The 17388-nt window shown below is 44.3% G+C and overlaps 1 non-coding gene across 1 annotated transcript; it reads right to left on the bottom strand.

Annotated features, from left to right (window-relative positions):
• Positions 1–9165: 9165 nt before the first annotated feature.
• On the bottom strand, positions 9166–9237 carry TRNAA-UGC (transfer RNA alanine (anticodon UGC)). Its single transcript has one exon. It is a non-coding gene; the product is annotated as a tRNA-Ala (tRNA).
• Between the last annotated feature and the right edge of the window lie 8151 nt (positions 9238–17388).

The following is a 17388-nucleotide window of genomic DNA, read 5'->3' as shown; positions in this document are numbered from 1 at the left end:
TGAGGTCTAGTCTCCTCCCAACAATGGAAAGGTAGGGAGGCTGAGGCCTCGTCAGACCCAGTGGAAGACAGAGCCCAGTGTTCATTAACTCTTGCAGTGGATCCTCCAAGCAAGGCCAATAAATGCCAGGATAACAATCCATGTTCATTTCTATGACATAAGCAATGCATACGGCTTAGCATACCACACTAATAATAATAATAAATAATAGCTGCCTGGAGAATCCCAGGGACGGGGGAGCCTGGTGGGCTGCCATCTATGGGGTCGCACAGAGTCGGACACGACTGAAGTGACTTAGCAGCAGCAGCAGCATGTTCTAAATATTTACACATCTTAATTCATTTAATTCTCATGACAACTTTAGGAGGCTATCAATCACTTTTATATCATTCCCATTTTATGGATGAAGACATTAAGGCAAAGAAAGGACAAATTGTTAGCTCAGAGTTATACCCTTAGCAAGCAGCAGAGCTGGCAATAAAATTGGTTGAGTCTGCTGTTGAAGAATCTGATTCTCTCCACCATACTATATTAATATAATAACATAATAAAAACTTTATCAATGTAAATATATTTTTAAACAATTTTTTAAAAAGAATCTTTGGCCTCATGCACAGCATGTGGGATCTTAGTTTCCAGAGGAGGGATCAAACCTGCACCCTTGCATTGGAAAAATGGAGAATTATCCACTGGAATGTCAGGGAAGTCCCAACATAACTGAAATCCTTTTTACCTGAGTTGACCTGCTTCTTCTCCCTGCTGTTAAATCACCCTTTCCCCTTTTGTGACAACTTCTGTTACTCATAAACACATTTCTTAAAATTGTACATACTGTGAAGGGGTTTAGATGAGATAATCAGGTTTCCTCTAACTAAAATCCTGTGATCCTGTGAGATTTGTTGTAAAGAAAGATGTTATGCCTATGACAGTCATCCAAATAAACTGAAGTGATAAAATATATTAGAAATGCTGAGGGGAGACAGGTGCACTCACATATGACATAATTCATTCATTAAATTTCTTTTAAGAGCAGTTTGAATGTGTCTGTGTGTGCTTGCATGCGTAGGTATAAAAATCTGGTATTTCCACTTTTAGAGGATTACGTCAGTTAGGAATGTTGTGGCCGTAAATAACAAAAATCTTGACGGGGCTTATGATGGCTTAAATGTGTAGGGGTTTATGTTGCTGGCCCAGCACGAGGTCTGGAGGTAGGGTTACTGACAAAGTGTTCCACATCCAGCCTTGTTCAGGTTGGACCTCTGGGACACTCTTGCTTTCTTGTCTAGTCACAGGAAGACTACTTTTGGCAGCCATAGATGTCTACCATCCAGACCCCTTGGTGCGGAAGGAGAATTCACTGGCAGCCTGTCTTTCTGGATTCCTGGATGGTGTTTGTGTTGCTGCTGCTGTTAAGTCGCTTCAGTTGTGTCCGACTCTGTGTGACCCCACAGACGGCAGCCCACCAGGCTCCCCTGTCCCTGAGATTCTCCAGGCAAGAACACTGGAGTGGGTTGCCATTTCCTTCTCCAATGCATGAAAGTGAAAAGTGAAAGTGAAGTCGCTCAGTCGTGTCCGACTCTTGGCGACCCCATGGACTGCAGCCCACCAGGCTCCTCCGTCCATGGGATTTTCCAGGCAAGAGTACTGGAGTGGGGTGCCATTGCCTTCTCCGGTGTTCGTGTTGAGCAGGCCCATTTCTGCAAGATGTTTGTCAAAAGGACATTAGGGGATGGGCGACAATTGAATAAGGTCTGTAGATTAGAATATAGTAATGTCCTTTGGCCACTGGATTCGAAGAACTGACTCACTGGAAAAGACTGTGATGCTGGAAAAGACTGAAGGCAAAAGGAGAAGGGAGTGGCAGAGGATGAGATGGTTAGATAGCATCACCCACTCAATGGACATGAATCTGAGCAAACTCTGGAAGATAGTGAAGGACAGGGGAGCCTGATGTGCTGTAGTCCATGGTGTCACAAAGAGTTGGACATGAGATTGAACAATAACAACAACAACAGCGAATCAAAGTTAATTACTTGATTTTGATAATTGTACTGTGGTTATGGGGGGAAAAAAGTCCTTGTTTTTATTTTTAATTTTTTGGCTGCACCGCACAGCTTGTGGGACTTTAGTTCTCTAGACAGGGTCTGAACCCACGTCCCTTGCACAGGAATATGGATTCTTAACTCCTGGACGACCAGGGAAGTCCCCCACATATCCTTGTTTTTAGGAAGTACATACAGAATCTTTAGAGCCAAAGGGACATTATATCTACAACTCAATCGCAAATGGTTAAGGAACAAGTGTAGGAAAGAACGGTAAGCAAACATGGTAAATGTTAATATTTGGGGAATCTGATATACAGAAATTTTCTTTTATTTGCAACTTCTCTGTAAGTTTGGAATTGTTTCAAAATAAAAAGTGAAATATATTTAAAAAATACTCAGATTCAAACTCAGTCTCACAATACTTGTGAATTTGTTAGGGATAGTTAGCGGAAACATATGATAAATTGTTAGCTGTTTCAGTTCAGTTCAGTTCAGTTGCTCAGTCATGTCTGACTCTTTGTGACCCCATGAATCGCAGCACGCCAGGCCTCCCTGTCCATCACCAACTCCCGGAGCTCACTCAAACTCACTTCCATCGAGTCAGTGATACCATCCAGCCATCTCATCCTCTGTCGTCCCCTTCTCCTCCTGCCCCCAATCCCTCCCAGCATCAGAGTCTTTACCAGTGAGTCAACTCTTCGCATGAGGTGGCCAAAGTATTAGAGTTTCAGCTTTAGCATCATTCCTTCCAAAGAAATCCCAGGGCTGATCTCCTTCAGAATGGACTGGTTGGATTTCCTTGCAGTCCAAGGGACTCTCAAGAGTCTTCTCCAACACCACACTTCAAAAGCATCAATTCTTCGGCGCTCAGCCTTCTTCACAGTCCAACTCTCACATCCATACATGACCACAGGAAAAACCATAGCCTTGACTAGACAGACCTTTGTTGGCGAAGTAATGTCCCTGCTTTTCAATATGCTATCTAGGTTGGTCATAACTTTTCTTCCAAGGAGTAAGCGTCTTTTAATTTCATGGCTGCAGTCACCATCTGCAGTGATTTTGGAGCCCAAAAAAATAAAGTCTGACACTGTTTCCACTCTTTCCCCAACTATTTCCCATGAAGTGATGAGACCAGATGGCATGATCTTAGTTTTCTGAATGTTGAGCTTTAAGCCAACCCCTTTTTCACTCTCCTCTTTCACCTGCATCAAGAGGCTTTTGAGTTCCTCTTCACTTTCTGCCATAAGGGTGGTGTCATCTGCATATCTGAGGTTATTGCTATTTCTCCCGGCAATCTTGATTCCAGCTTGTGCTTCTTCCAGCCCAGCGTTTCTCATAGAACTCTGCATAGAAGTTAAATAAGCAGGGTGACAATATACGGCCTTGACGTAATCCTTTTCCTATTTGGAACCAGTCTGTTGTTCCATGTCCAGTTCAAACTGTTGATTCCTGACCTGCATACAGATTTCTCAAGAGGTCAGGTCAGGTGGTCTCATCTCTTTCAGAATTTTCCACAGTTTATTGTGATCCACACAGTCAAAGGCTTTGGCATAGTCAATAAAGCAGAAATAGATGTTTTTCTGGAACTCTCTTGCCTTTTTGATGACCCAGCGGATGTTGGCAATTTGGTCTCTGGTTCCTCTGCCTTTTCTAAAACCAGCTTGAACCTCTGGAAGTTCACGGTTCATGTATTGCTGAAGCCTGGCTTGGAGAATTTTGAGCATTACTTTACTAGTGTGTGAGGTAAGTGCAATTGTGTGGTAGTTTGAGCATTCTTTGGCATTGCCTTTCTTTGGGATTGGAATGAAAACTGACCTTTTCCAGTCCTGTGGCCACTGCTGAGTTTTCCAAATTTGCTGGCATATTGAGTGCAGCACTTTCACAGTATCATCTTTCAGGATTTGAAATAGCTCCCCTGGAATTCCATCACCTCCACTAGCTTTGTTCGTAGTGATCCTTTCTAAGGCCCACTACCCTTACTTAAAAGTTTCGCTACTGATTGATCTAATGCCTATAGTAAATTGCTACTCCTCAACATAAATTAAAAACAAAAATCCTGGGACTTCCCTGGTGGTGCAGTGGTTTAGAATCTGCTTTGCAATGCAAGGAACACCAGTACGATCCCTAGTCTGGGAAAATCCCACAGGCCTTGGGGCAACTAAGCCCTGTGTGCCACAATTACTGACTTCGAACCTAGAGCCTGTGTTCTGCAACAAGACAAAGCACTGAAGTGAGAAGCCCGCACCCTGCAACTAGAGTGTAGTCCTCACTCACCACTACTAGAGAAAGCCCCTGTGCAGCGTCAAAGACCCACCACAGCCAAAAATAAAAATTTAAAAAAACCCCAAATTCCATTTTTAAAGCCCTAATCTTACAAGGGGCTTCCTTGGTGTCTCAGACGGTAAAGAATCCACCTGCAATTTGGGAGACCTGGGTTTGATCCCTGGGTTGGGAAGATCCCCTGGAGGAGGAAATGGCAATCCACTCCAGTATTCTTGCCTGGAGAATCCCATGGACAGAGGAGCCTGGTGGGCTACAGTCCATGGGGTCACAGAGTCGGATCATGACTGATCAACTTTCACTTACAAGGGGAAGTTGGCAGGAAGCAGAACTTGTTCAGGTGTACCCCTGCTGATGCACCTGCCTCCGTTTCCCTCTGCTCACCCGTGGACCTTACGTCCAACCTCTGGGCTCTGTGGTCCCACCCTTAGTTCCTTTCTGCCAGCCCCTTTGGTCTTAGTGCTTTGTGTTTGCCCAGGCTGAGGACCTTGAATCTCCTCTACATTAAACTCCCATTCTGATTATGTCTTTGCCAGATAGCTTTTAAATAAATTCCTTGCCTAACCCTGGACCCTAGAAGCCACCACTCCCTCCTGTCCATTGGTTCAGCAAAGCTTCAGCCGTCCTATCCTCCCATCCCCAACCTGGAGAGAAACAAAACCCTTGTGTTCATCCCTTCAACAAATACTTACTAAAAGTCTACTGAGAACCAGGCACTGTTTTAGGCCAGAACAAAACAGACCAAAGCTATGCCCTCATACAGAACCTAAATTCTCGTGAAGGAAAGCAGAAAACAATATAAATAAGCCAAGATATAAGGAAAAGGCAACCCGCTCCACTATTCTTGCCTGGGAAATCCCACGGAGAGGGAAGCCTGGGGTTATGCAAAGAGTCAGACATGACTAGTTACTAAACAGCAACAATAGTTTGATAGATGGGGATAGACTCCTACCGAGAAAAATAAAGCTTGCCTTTTGGAGCCCGAGGTAGAGAGAGGTTCATTGTGAATCTTGAGAGGTGACCAGAGAACACTTTTCTATTAGGAGAAACAGAATACCTATGACACCAAATCAAGCTGGTACAAGTGATTAAGTTCTTTCTAGAGAGGAGAAGTGTAATTGGACCTTCTTGGAAAATAAGTGATAGGATCATCTGATAGTAAAGATAAGAAGTACCTCTCTGAGAGCTGACATCCTGATTTCCCTCTGGGTGGCCTGTGTGCTGCTACTATTGAGATTCCAGGGATGGGAAGATCCAGGGTGTGATTTGCTGTCTTCACCAAGGTAGTATGTGCTGCAGTTTACAAAGGCATTTACAACACTGCATAACTGTTCCAACCGGTTCTAATCGTCAGCCACATGATCAGTGTTAGGGTCGGGGCTGGTGTTTGGTGGAGTTTGGACAGAGCGATTGTCAGGAGGACTGGAAGAAATGGAACTTCTCTGTCGAGGCTCCTCCTGCCTCACCCCTACTCCAGCCTCAGCCCCTAAATATTGCAGAGCCATCCTTAGGTTTCCCTGTACCCCTCATCCTGCTTGACCTTCCGCCATAGCAGAGATAATGGTCTGTTCCAAAACTGTATCCACTCCAATATGACATTTCATTAAAAAAAAAAAAAAAAAAAAAGGCAGGGCTTCCCAGGTGGCTCAGTGGTAAAAAACCCGCCTACCAATGGAAGAGACAGGGTTTGATTCCTGGTCAGGGAAGGTCCTACGTGTGGTGGAGCAACTAAGCCTGTGTGCCACAACTTCTAAACCTGTGCTCTAGAGCCAGGGATCCACAGCAAGAGAAGCCACCACAGTGAGAAGCCCGAGCACCACAAATAGAGAGTAGCCCCTGCTTGCTGCACTAAGAGAAAGCCCTCGAAACAACGAAGACCTAGCACAGCCAAAAATAAATAATTAAAATAAAATTTAAAAATTCGGTCTTTCATGGTAGGGAATTGCAGAAGCAAAATAATCTGCTGAAACTATCTCATTCTTGGCTGTTCTCAAAGTTGAGTGTTCACATCAGACACCTGGGGGCATAAAATGATGATTCCTGGGCCCCAGACCAGATCTACTTAGAATCTCTGCAGTGGACCCAAGGAGCTGGTGTGGTCATGAAGATGGAAAATCTCTGTCCTTTTCCATACCTTGGGTATTCCAATGGCTTTGTAAAACAGGTATCACTTTCTACACTGCTCTGGTGGCTCAGGTGGTAAAGAATATGCCTGCAATACTGGAGAACCGGGTTCAGTCCCTGGGTGGGGAAGATCCCCTAGAGAAGGGAATGGCAACCCACTCTGTATTCTTGCCTGGAGAATTGCATGGACAGAGGATCCCAGTGGGCTACCATCAATAGGGTTGCAGAGTCAGACGTGACTGAGTGATTAACACTTTCACTTTTCACTGAGAAGACACACCTAGAAACTCATTAGCCAAACTAATTCACAAGCCCCATCCAAATCTCTGAATCAGAATCTCCAAGACAGAGAGGCCTGGGAATCAGTCTTTTAAATCAGCCCCTTGTATTTTTTTTCCCCCCAATCATCAGAAAAGTATGATCATGCTCCTAGATGATTTAAAAAAAAAAAAAAGAAAGAACAGGGAAGCCATCATCAGTCTAGCAGAAAACACACATCACAGATAAACTATGAATGGCTACCTTTGGATTAAGTATCCAATTCCAGTTCAGTCTGCTGTGGCCAGTTAGGATGGGGTCACATGGTATAAAATATGACCATTTATATCATGGAAAGAAATGCCAGGAGTTCTGGAACATAACAAGGACGACAAAAAGCAAAGGTAGGACTTCCCTGGGGTCCAGTGGCTAAGACACCAATGCAGGGGGGCAGGATTCAATCCCTGGTCAGGGAATTAGATCCCACATACCTCAACTAAAGATCTCACATGTTGCAACTAAGACCTGCCACAGTCAAGTAAATATAGAAATATTTAAAAAAAGAAAAGAAAAGAAAGAAGCAAAGGTGTAATCTAACTTCTAAGTAAAGGTTTGAGTGGTTTTCAGTTTATTGCAAATGAAATTGGCAATTCCAAGATGAATGAAGTGAGAAAGGATGTGAAATAAGGGGAGTTTGTGCTGGAAACCAAGTACAAGTAGAGGTCACAGTCTGTGTTCTCAGCGGTGGACTTCATGTTCCCCTTTGCTTGCACTGTCCTGAGTGGTTCAATGACTTTTACAACTAATGGAGCTCTGCCCTAATCGGAACAGTTGCTCAGAAGCCAAGGAAACGGATACATTATGGAAACTTTGATTCCAGGATCCCCATAAAATTCCTAAAAGTCTTGCCAATGATGAAATAAGCTCTGAATATAAAAGTAGAGCCCACTTCAATCCAGTGATTACCTGCTACAATGCCAAACTATTTGGCCCCAAGATATGTCATGTGGTCTTCTAGGCCAATTTTTTGGGTTTAGGACCCTCACACTATTAAAAAATGAGAATTTAAAAGCTTTTCTGTGGGTTATATTTATTGATATTTACTGTACCTGAAATTAAAGCAGAAATCTTTAACATTTTAATCTATGTATTCATTTTAAGTTAACAGTAATTAATGTGTATGTTGACTGCCAAAGAACTGATGCTTTCAAATTGTGGGGCTGGAGAAGACTCTTGAGAGTCCCTTGGACTGCAAGGAGAACAAACCAGTCAATCCTAAAGGAAATGAACCCTGAATATTCATTGCAAGGACTGATGCTGAAGCTGAAGCTCCAATACTTTGGCGAAGAGCTGACTCATTGGAAAAGACCCTGACAATGGCAGAGATTGAAGGTAACAGGAGAAAGGGGAGGCAGAGGGTGAGATAGTTAGATCGCATCATCCAATCAATGGACATGAGCTTGAGCAAACTCCTGGACATAGTGAGGGACAGGGAAGCCTGGTGTGCTACAGTCCATGGGGTCTCAAAGAGTCGGACACGACTCAACAACTTAACAATGGTGTTGACATAAATATTTTTCAAAAAAAATTAATCAATAAGACTGTCATTGTTTTACATTTTTGGCAAGTATTGTTAATGTCTGGCTTAATAAAAGACAGCTGGATTTCTCATATCTGCTTCTGTGTTCATCAGGTATGACATCATATGTTCGTAAGCCTCTAGGAAATGCCAGGGAATGTGAGTGAAAAAATGAGAGTGAAAAAAGGCGTCCGTGACTTCCTCAAAAGTTTTGGGGGATTCTCAGATGTCCCCAGACTACATTCTGTGAATTGGTGCTCTAGCTATTGCAGTGAATAGAAACTGGATTCACAAATTATTGAAAAACATAAATTATTTTTCCTTCTTAAACCTAAAGTGTCTTGGTTGATTCTTAACCTCTTAGTCTTTAGCTTCATAACTCTTTCCATCCCCTCACTGAATTCATTTTCCACTGCTAACAGCATCTTAAAATAATGAGTTAACATTTATGCAGCAGTTTTTACATGCCAGTAAGAAAGAAAGATAGTGCTAAGTAAGTCATGTCCGGCTCTTGCAAATCCATGAACTGTAGCCTGCCAGGCTCCTCTGTCCATGGAATTCTCCAGGCAGGAATACTGGCGTGAGTTGCCATTTCCTTCTCCAGGGGAACTTCCTGACCCAGGAACTGAACTCAAGTCTCCCGCATTGCGGGCAGATGCTTTACTGACTAAGCTACAAGGGAAGCTTCAAAGCGAAAGTTGCTTAGTCGTGTCCAACTCTTTGTGACCACATGGACTGTGGAATATTCCAGGCCAGAAAACTGGAGTGGGTAGCCTTTCCCTTCTCCAGGGGATCTTTCCAACCCAGGAATTGAACCCAGGTATCCCTCATTGCAGGCAGATTCTTTACCAGCCGAGTCACGAGGGAAGCCCAAAAATGTGGAGATGCCGGGGATTGAACCCGGGACCTCATACATGCAAAGCATGTGCTCTACCACTGAGCTACATCCCCTACCCTCTGTATGCTAGGTCGTAGACAAAGCACTCTACATGCATTATCTCTTTTCATCTTCAACCTGTGAGATGTTAGAAAAATATATATTTAGTTTCTGTCTGTGGTTCCTGGCACAGAGCTTCTAAAACCATTGACATTTGCTAAGTGATAAGAGCACCCCTCTCCAGTACTCTTGCCTGGAAAATCCCAGGGACGGCGGGGCCTGGTGGGCTGCCGTCTATGGGGTAGCACAGAGTCGGACACGACTGAAGCGACTTAGCAGCAGCAGCAAGAGCACTGGGAGGAGCATCTTTTGTTGAAAGATGTTCCTAAATCCCTTGGAATTTCCTGGGTAACAGCAGTGTCTTTTGTTCTAGTCAGGTGGCCCTGGGTGGGCTCCTGCACGGGGCCTGGTCACCAGAAAGATCAAGCCACAATCAGAAGCTTGGAATTTTCAGCCACATCCTCCATTCTCCAGAGAAGGAAGAGGGCTGGAAATGGGTTGATGATCAATCATGCCTGCTTGATGAAACCTCCACAAAAGTCCCCAAAGGACCGGGTTCTGAGAAACTTCTACGTTGGTGAATGCATGGTGATGCTGGGGGAGGGCACACCCAGAGAGGGCAGGGAAGCCCCCACGTATCTGACCCTACACATTCCTTCCTTCTGGATGTTCACCTGTAGCCTTTATCATATCTTTTTACAATCGACTGGTCAACAGTAAGTGAACTGTTTTCTTGAATTCTCTGAGCTGCTGTAGCAAATTAATTGATCCTGAGGGGGGAGGGAGTCGTGTATAGTTCATCAGTCAGAGCACAGGGAACAACCTGGACTTGTGATTATCATCTGAAGTGGGGTTGGGACAGTCTTGTAGGACTGAGCCCTTCACCTGTAGGAGTCGACAGTATTGTTAGGGGAAGCACACTGATTGAAACCACCCACCCTGGCCAGGTACCATAGTAACCATTGGCATGAGTTGTTTTATGACAGGAGATCCTGGTAAGAAATACGGAACTAATGAGCCACCACCAACCGGAAGAGTTCGGGAAAGGTTGAAAGGAGACACTGCATGTCTGTCCACTTCCCAGAATTCCTCTCGCTAGCATCCATCTTGGCTGAGCGATGCCTGCGCCACCAGGAAAGACTCTGAATTAGAATGATTAGCCAAAAACCACCTGGAAACGAATCCCATCGCCATAATACCTGAGACTGCAAGCCACGCAGCAGAGCAGTTCTCCTGGGTTCCCTTACCCTACTGCTCTCCACCCGGGTGCCCTTTCCCAATAAAATCTCTTGCTTTGTCAGCACATGTGTCTCCTCGGACAATTCATTTCCGAATGTTAGACAAGAGAGCAGTTTCGGGCCCTGGAAGGGGTCCACCTGCCTGCAACAGTATCTCCAGGCAGAGTGTCAGAACTGAGTAGGGTTGTAAGACACAGAACTGGTATCACAGAGAATTATTTGGTGTGGGAAAAACAGCCACTCATCTGGTAGCAGAAGTTTTGAGGGACTTCCCCATTGGTACAGTGGATAAGAATCTGCCTTCCAATGCAGGGACACACATTCAATCCCTGGTTCAGGAAGATTCCACATCCCAGGGCCAGTGGGGGTGGAGGTGGGGGCAGCAGCTAAAATCTGAGCACAACTCCTGAAGCCCCTGAGTCCAGAGCCTTTGCTCCACAAAAAGAGAAGCCACTGCAATGAGAAGCCCAAGCACTCAATGAAGAATAGCTCACTGAAACTAGAGAAAGCCTGCTCAACAGCAGGACCCAGCGCAACCAAAAATTAATTAAAAGTGAAATAGATTATTGTGAATTAAAGGAAAAACGTATTAAAAAAAATATTCTGAGTGTGGCAATAGTGTGAGACTAAGGGAGACACAAGGAGGAAAACTGAGAGTGTTTTCTTTTTTTTTTCCCCCACAATCCCTGAAGACAGTTTTATCCTGGGGAAAATTATTATCCCTAATTTACTGATGGGGAAAACAGGTCTGGAGAAAGGCAGCAACAGGCTCCGAATTACAGATCAAGTAAGTTAAGAAATTAGGATTCTAACCCAGGGAAGCCCCTGTAGTGAAGGACAGTGAAGCATTTATTGCAGGGCACCAAGCGAGGAGTCCTGGCTTCCCTGGTGGCTCAGATGATAAACAATCTGCCTGCAATGCAGGAGACTTGGGTTTGATCCCTGGGTCGGAAAGATCCCCTGGAACAGAAAATGGCAACCTGCTCTGGTATTCTTGCCTGGAAAATTGCACGGACAGAGGAGACTACAGGCTACAGTTCATGGGGTCTTGAAGAGTTGGACACAGTGGAATGACTAACACTTTCATTTTGAAGCAAGGACTCAAGGACAGTTGGTGATTAAAAGACTCTGAACTCCACAAAGCTTGCAGGGAAAGGTTTTTAAAAACAAGATAAGGGAGGGGGGTGGTATCAGCTCAAGTACATACTTCTGACTGGTGGTGAGGTAATTGTGGGAATCAACATCATCAGCCTTCTGGTTCCAACTGGTCTGGGGTCTTCATCCTTGTGGGCGGCAGACAGTTAACTTCTTCCATCTGGTAGGGGTTTCAGTATTTGCAAAACAGCTCAAAGGACGTGACTCAGAGTATCATGTATAGCCCTCGAGGAGGAACTAAAAAGTCCTTCACTTTGTTTAATGGCTGAACTGTTATTATTTTGTCTTGCTTGACTGTTTTCCTTTCTGCATTTTCTCTTTCCTCTGATTAAACTCACTTTGTGGAACTCAGGGAAGGCCTACAAGGCTACAGTTTTTCTACAGACTAGGGGCAGGCAGAGGACAAGGAGACTGGGGGAGTCTGTTCCAGGAAAACCCCATAGAATCCTGCTCAATTACAATTTTATGCATTCCAAGTGCATTTTAAATTGTTTTAAGTTTTTAGAAGTTCAGCTCAGGAGATTACATGTCTATTGGGAATCCTTCAATTTGAAGTTTTCTGTTTTTCTGTGTATTCATCAGAGTTGCTCTATAATCTAACTTCAGAAAGTTTTCAGTCTTTGGCTAAATATTGGTTTTGGGGAAACCTTTTCTTAAACATACTTTGCATTTGGGAGGAGTATTTTCGTCAATACTGTTTTTTTTTTTCTGGCCACACCATTGTAACAGGAAGGAAAGGGGCAGGGCACAGCTTTTGAAAGAATGACATAGCCCAAGGACACAACATAAACCAGTTAGAATCAAGTGGGACAAAGATGGCAGAAAAGACTAGACCTTGATCCTCAAGCAGCAAGTGAAATGACACAACCAGAGGTGCCATGACAGTTCCAAGGGGCTGTCAAAAGATCAAGGAGTGGGTGGTGGCCCCAAACCTGGAAATATACCCCTTCCCCCAAATAGTTGGAATAATCCTCCCACTGATGCTGAAGTTGAAACTACAATCCTCTGGCCACCGGATGCGAAGAACTGGCTCATTTGAAAAGACCCTGATGCTGGGAATGATTGAAGGCAGGAGAAAAAGGGGACGATAGAGGATGAGATGGTTGGATGGCATCACCGATTCAATGGACATGAGTTTGAGTAAACTCTGGGAGTTGGTGATGGACAGGGAAGCTTGTTGTGCTGCAGTCTATGGGGTTGCAAAGAGTCAGACACGACTGAGCAACTGAACTGAACCAAATCCTCCCACTCGTTAGTATATAAAATTCAGCTCAGTTCAATTCAGTTGCTCAGTCATGTCTGACTCTTTGCAACCCCATAGACTGCAGCACGCCAAGACTCCCTGTCCATTACCAACACCCAGAGCTTACTTAAACTCATGTCCATTGAGTCGGTGATGCCATCCAACCATCTCATCCTCTGTCATCCCCTTCTCCTCCCACCTTCAATCTTTCCCAGCATCGGGGTCTTTTTCAAATGAGTCAGTTCTTTGCATTGGGTGGCCAGAGTATCGGGATTTCGGCTCCAGCATCAGTACTTCCAATGAATATTCGGGACTGATTTCCTTTAGGATGGACTGGTTGGATCTCCTTGCAGTCCAACTGACTCTCAAGAATCTTCTCCAACACCACAGTTCAAAATCATCAATTCTTTGGTGCTCAGCTTTCTTTATAGTCCAACTGTCACATCCATACATGTCTACTAGAAAAACCATAGCTTTACTAGATGAACCTTTGTTGGCAAAGTAATATCTCTGCTTTTTAACATGCTGTCTAGCTTGATCATAGCTTTTCTTCCAAGGAGCAAGCATCTTTTTCATTTCATGGCTGCAGTCACCATCTACAGTGATTTTGGAGTCCCCAAATTAAAGTTATGGCAGAAAGTGAAGAGGAACTCAAAAGCCTCTTGATAAAAGTGAAAGAGGAGAGTGAAAAAGTTGGCTTAAAGCTCAACATTCAGAAAACTAAGATCATGGCATCTGGTCCCATGACTTCATGGGAAATAGATGGAGAAACAGTGGAAACAGTGTCAGACTTTATTTTTTGAGGCTCCAAAATCACTGTAGATGGTGATTGCAACCATGAAATTAAAAGACGCTTACTCCTTGGAAGAAAAGTTATGACCAACCTAGATAGCATATTCAAAAGCAGAGACATTACTTTGCCAACAAAGGTCCATCTAGTCAAGGCTATGGTTTTTCCAGTGGTCATGTATGGATGTGAGAGTTGGACTGTGAAGAAGGCTGAGCGCCAAAGAATTGATGCTTTTGAACTGTGGTGTTAGAGAAGACTCTTGAGAGTCCCTTGGACTGCAAGGAGATCCAACCAGTCCATTCTAAAGGAGATCAGTCCTGGGTGTTCATTGGAAGGACTGATGCTAAAGCTGAAACTTGAGTACTTTGGCCACCTCATGCGAAGAGTTGACTCATTGGATAAGACTCTGATGCTGGGAGGGATTGGGGGCAGGAGGAGAAGGGGATGACAGAGGATGAGATGGCTGGATGGCATCACCGACTTGATGGACCTGAGTTTGAGTGAACTCTGGGAGTTGGTGATGGACAGGGAGGCCTGGCATGCTGGAGTTCATGGGATCACAAAGAGTTGGACACAACTGAGCCACTGAGCCACTGAACTGAACTGAACTGAAAATAAAGTCTCTCACTGTTTCCACTGTTTCTCCCTCTATTTGACATGAAGTGATGGGACCAGATGCCATGATCTTAGTTTTTTGAATGTTAAGTTTCAAGCCAGCTTTTCCAGTCTCCTTTTTCATGTTCATCAAGAGGCTCTTTAGTTCCTCTTCCATTTCTGCCATAAGGGTGGTATCATCTACATATCTGAGGTTATTGATATTTCTCCTGGCAATCTTGATTCCAGCTTGTGCTTCATCCAGCCCAGCATTTCTCATAATGTACCCTGCATATAAGTTGAAGAAGTAGGGTGACAATATACAGCCTTGACGTACTCTTTTCCTGATTTGGAACCAGTCTATGGTTTCAAATGTCCGGTTCTAACTGTTGCTTCTTGATCTGCATACAGACTTCTCAGGAGGCAAGAAAGTTGGTCTGGTATCAAGAGATGGTGTTTCATCTCTTGAAGAACTTCCCACAGTTTGTTGTGGTCCACACAGTCAAAGGTTTGATATAGTCAATAAAGCAGAAGTAGATGTTTTTCAGGAACTCTCTCGCTTTTTTGATGATCCACCAGATATTGGCAATTTGATCTCTGGTTCCTCTGCCTTTTCTAAATTCAGCTTGAACATCTGGAAGTTCACAGTTCACGTACTGTTGAAGCCTGGCTTGGAGAATTTTGAGCATTATTTACTAGCGTGTGAGATAAGTGCAATTGTGAAGTAGTTTGAACATTCCTTTGCATTGCCTTTCTTTGGGATTGGAATGAAAACTGACCTTTTCCAGTCCTGTGGCCACTGCTGAGTTTTCCAAGTTTGCTGGCATATTGAGTGCAACACTTTCACAGCATCATCTTTTAGGATTTGAAATAGCTCAACTGGAATTCCATCATCTCCACTAGCTTTGTTTGCAGTGATGCTTCCTAAGGCCCACTTGACTTAGCACTCCAGGATGTCTGGCTCTAGGTGAGTGATCACACCATCATGGTTCTCTGGGTCATGAAGATCTTTTTGTATCATTCTTCTGTGCATTCTTGCCACCTCTTCTTAATATCTTCTGCTTCTGTTAGGTCCATACCATTTCTGTCCTTTACTGTGCCCATATTTACATGAAATGTTCCTTGGTATGTCTGATTTTCTTGAAGAGATCTCTAGTCTTTCTCATTCTATTGTTTTCCTCTATTTCTTTCCATTGATCACTGAAGATATGAAATTACCCAGCCTATAAAAACTAACTGCACCACATTTCATGGCACACTTGCCCTCTGCGATGGCCCACACTCTGTCTGTGGAGTGTGCTTCTCTCTGAATCTGAATAAATCTACTTCTTACTTATCACTTTGTCTCTCACTGAATTCTTTCTGTGATGAGATATCAAGAACCTGAGCTTCATTAGGTCCTGAAACCAGGTACTGTGTATTTTGACTGGGTTTTCATCCCAGACACGTGGGTTCAAGTCCCAAGCAGGGTTTTGGCTGGGTTCGAGTCTCAATCTGAGGTAAATGGTTTCACCATGAAGCTTGCAGGAACCTAGTTCCTGACCAGGGATTGAACCCATACTACCTGCATTGGAAGCCTAGAGCCTTAACCACTGGACTGCCAGGGAAGTCCTTGTTGTTAATGGTGTTCTACTCATTTGTAGTGGGTTGGATAGTGTCATTTAAAAACCCAGGTTGGGATGTGATCTTATTTGGAAATGGGCTCTTTTGCAGATGTAATTAAGATATGGCTTAAAATGGTATCATACTGGATTAGGGTGGGTCCTAAATCCAATGAATGTCCTTAGAAAAGACAGAAAAAGACACAGTAATGTTGGGAAGGTCCATCTAGTCAAAGCTATGGTTTTTCCAGTAAACATGTGTGGATGTGAGAGTTAGACCAAAAAGAAAGCTGAACACTGAAGAATTGATGCTTTTGAACTGTCATATTGGAAAAGGCTCTTGAGAGTTCCTCAGACAGCAAGGAGATCAAACCAGTCAATCCTAAAATAAATCAGTCCTGAATATTCACTGGAAGGACTGATGCTGAAGCTCCAATAATTTCACCACCTTATGTGAAGGACTGACTCATTAGAAAAGACCCTGATGCTGGGAAAGACTGAAGGCAGGAGGAGAAGGGGACAACAGAGGATGAGATGGTTGGATGGTATCACCGACTCAATGGACGTGAGTTTGAGCAAGCTCAAGGAGTTGGTGATAGACAGGGAAGACTGGTGTACTGCAGTCCATGGGGGCACAAAGAATTGAACATGACTGAGCAACTGACCTGAACTGAACGTAGGGAAGAGGGCTTTCCTGGTGGCTCTAGAGGTAAAGAACCTGCCTGCCAATGCAGGAGACATAAGAGATGCCAGTTCAGTCCCTAGGTTGGGAAGATCCCCTGGAGGAGGGCAGGGCCTCCCACTCCAGTCTTCTTGCCTGGAGAAGCCCATGGACAGAAGAGCCAGGTGGGCTATGGTCCATGGGGTCACAAAGAGTTGGACACGACTAAATCTACTTAGCACACAACCCAGGAGAGAAGGACATGCAACGAAGGGGACAGAGATGCGAGTTGGCTGCCACTGCCAAGGAGCCACCAGCACGAGGCAGGGGCAAGGAAGGATTCCCCTTCAGACTTCTGGACTCCAGAACAGTAAGAGAAATTTCTGTTTTTTCACATCTCCCAGCTTGTGGTACTTTGTTACAGCAGCCCTAAAGAACTAATATACTAGCCTTCGAGATCTGGCCCCAAATTGACCTCCTTTCTATGGCCTTCCCTCGTCATTTAAGATATAACTATTTCTCCCTCCTCTGAACCCCAAGCATCCTTGCTGTCTGCACCATTCCTGAGGACTCAGGGTTTTATTGTGTATGTGTCAGCTTCTCCAGAGAGAAAGTTTGGTTTTTAACCCTTCCTTGAGTCTCTGGTTATTTCCTAACTCAGTGATGTTGTTGCAGGAAAAGTGGAGAGCAAGAAAAGGGTCGTGTCCCAGGTCTCAGGCGAGTTCCTGGGATGGCTGCCAAGTGAGGGTCCTTGGCTTCACGCAGGAAGGAATTCCAGAGAGAGCCGAAGTAGAGTGAAAGCATGTGTTTATTCGAGAAGATACACACTCCACAGACAGAAGTTTGCACTGTCTCAGACAGTGAGAGTGGACCTGAAATACGG

Source organism: Bos javanicus, chromosome 6, assembly GCF_032452875.1.
Source record: "Bos javanicus breed banteng chromosome 6, ARS-OSU_banteng_1.0, whole genome shotgun sequence".
NCBI classification, from domain to species: domain Eukaryota; kingdom Metazoa; phylum Chordata; class Mammalia; order Artiodactyla; family Bovidae; genus Bos; species Bos javanicus.
Note: the sequence above shows the minus strand (reverse complement) of the source record. Positions and strands in the feature narration are given on the sequence as shown.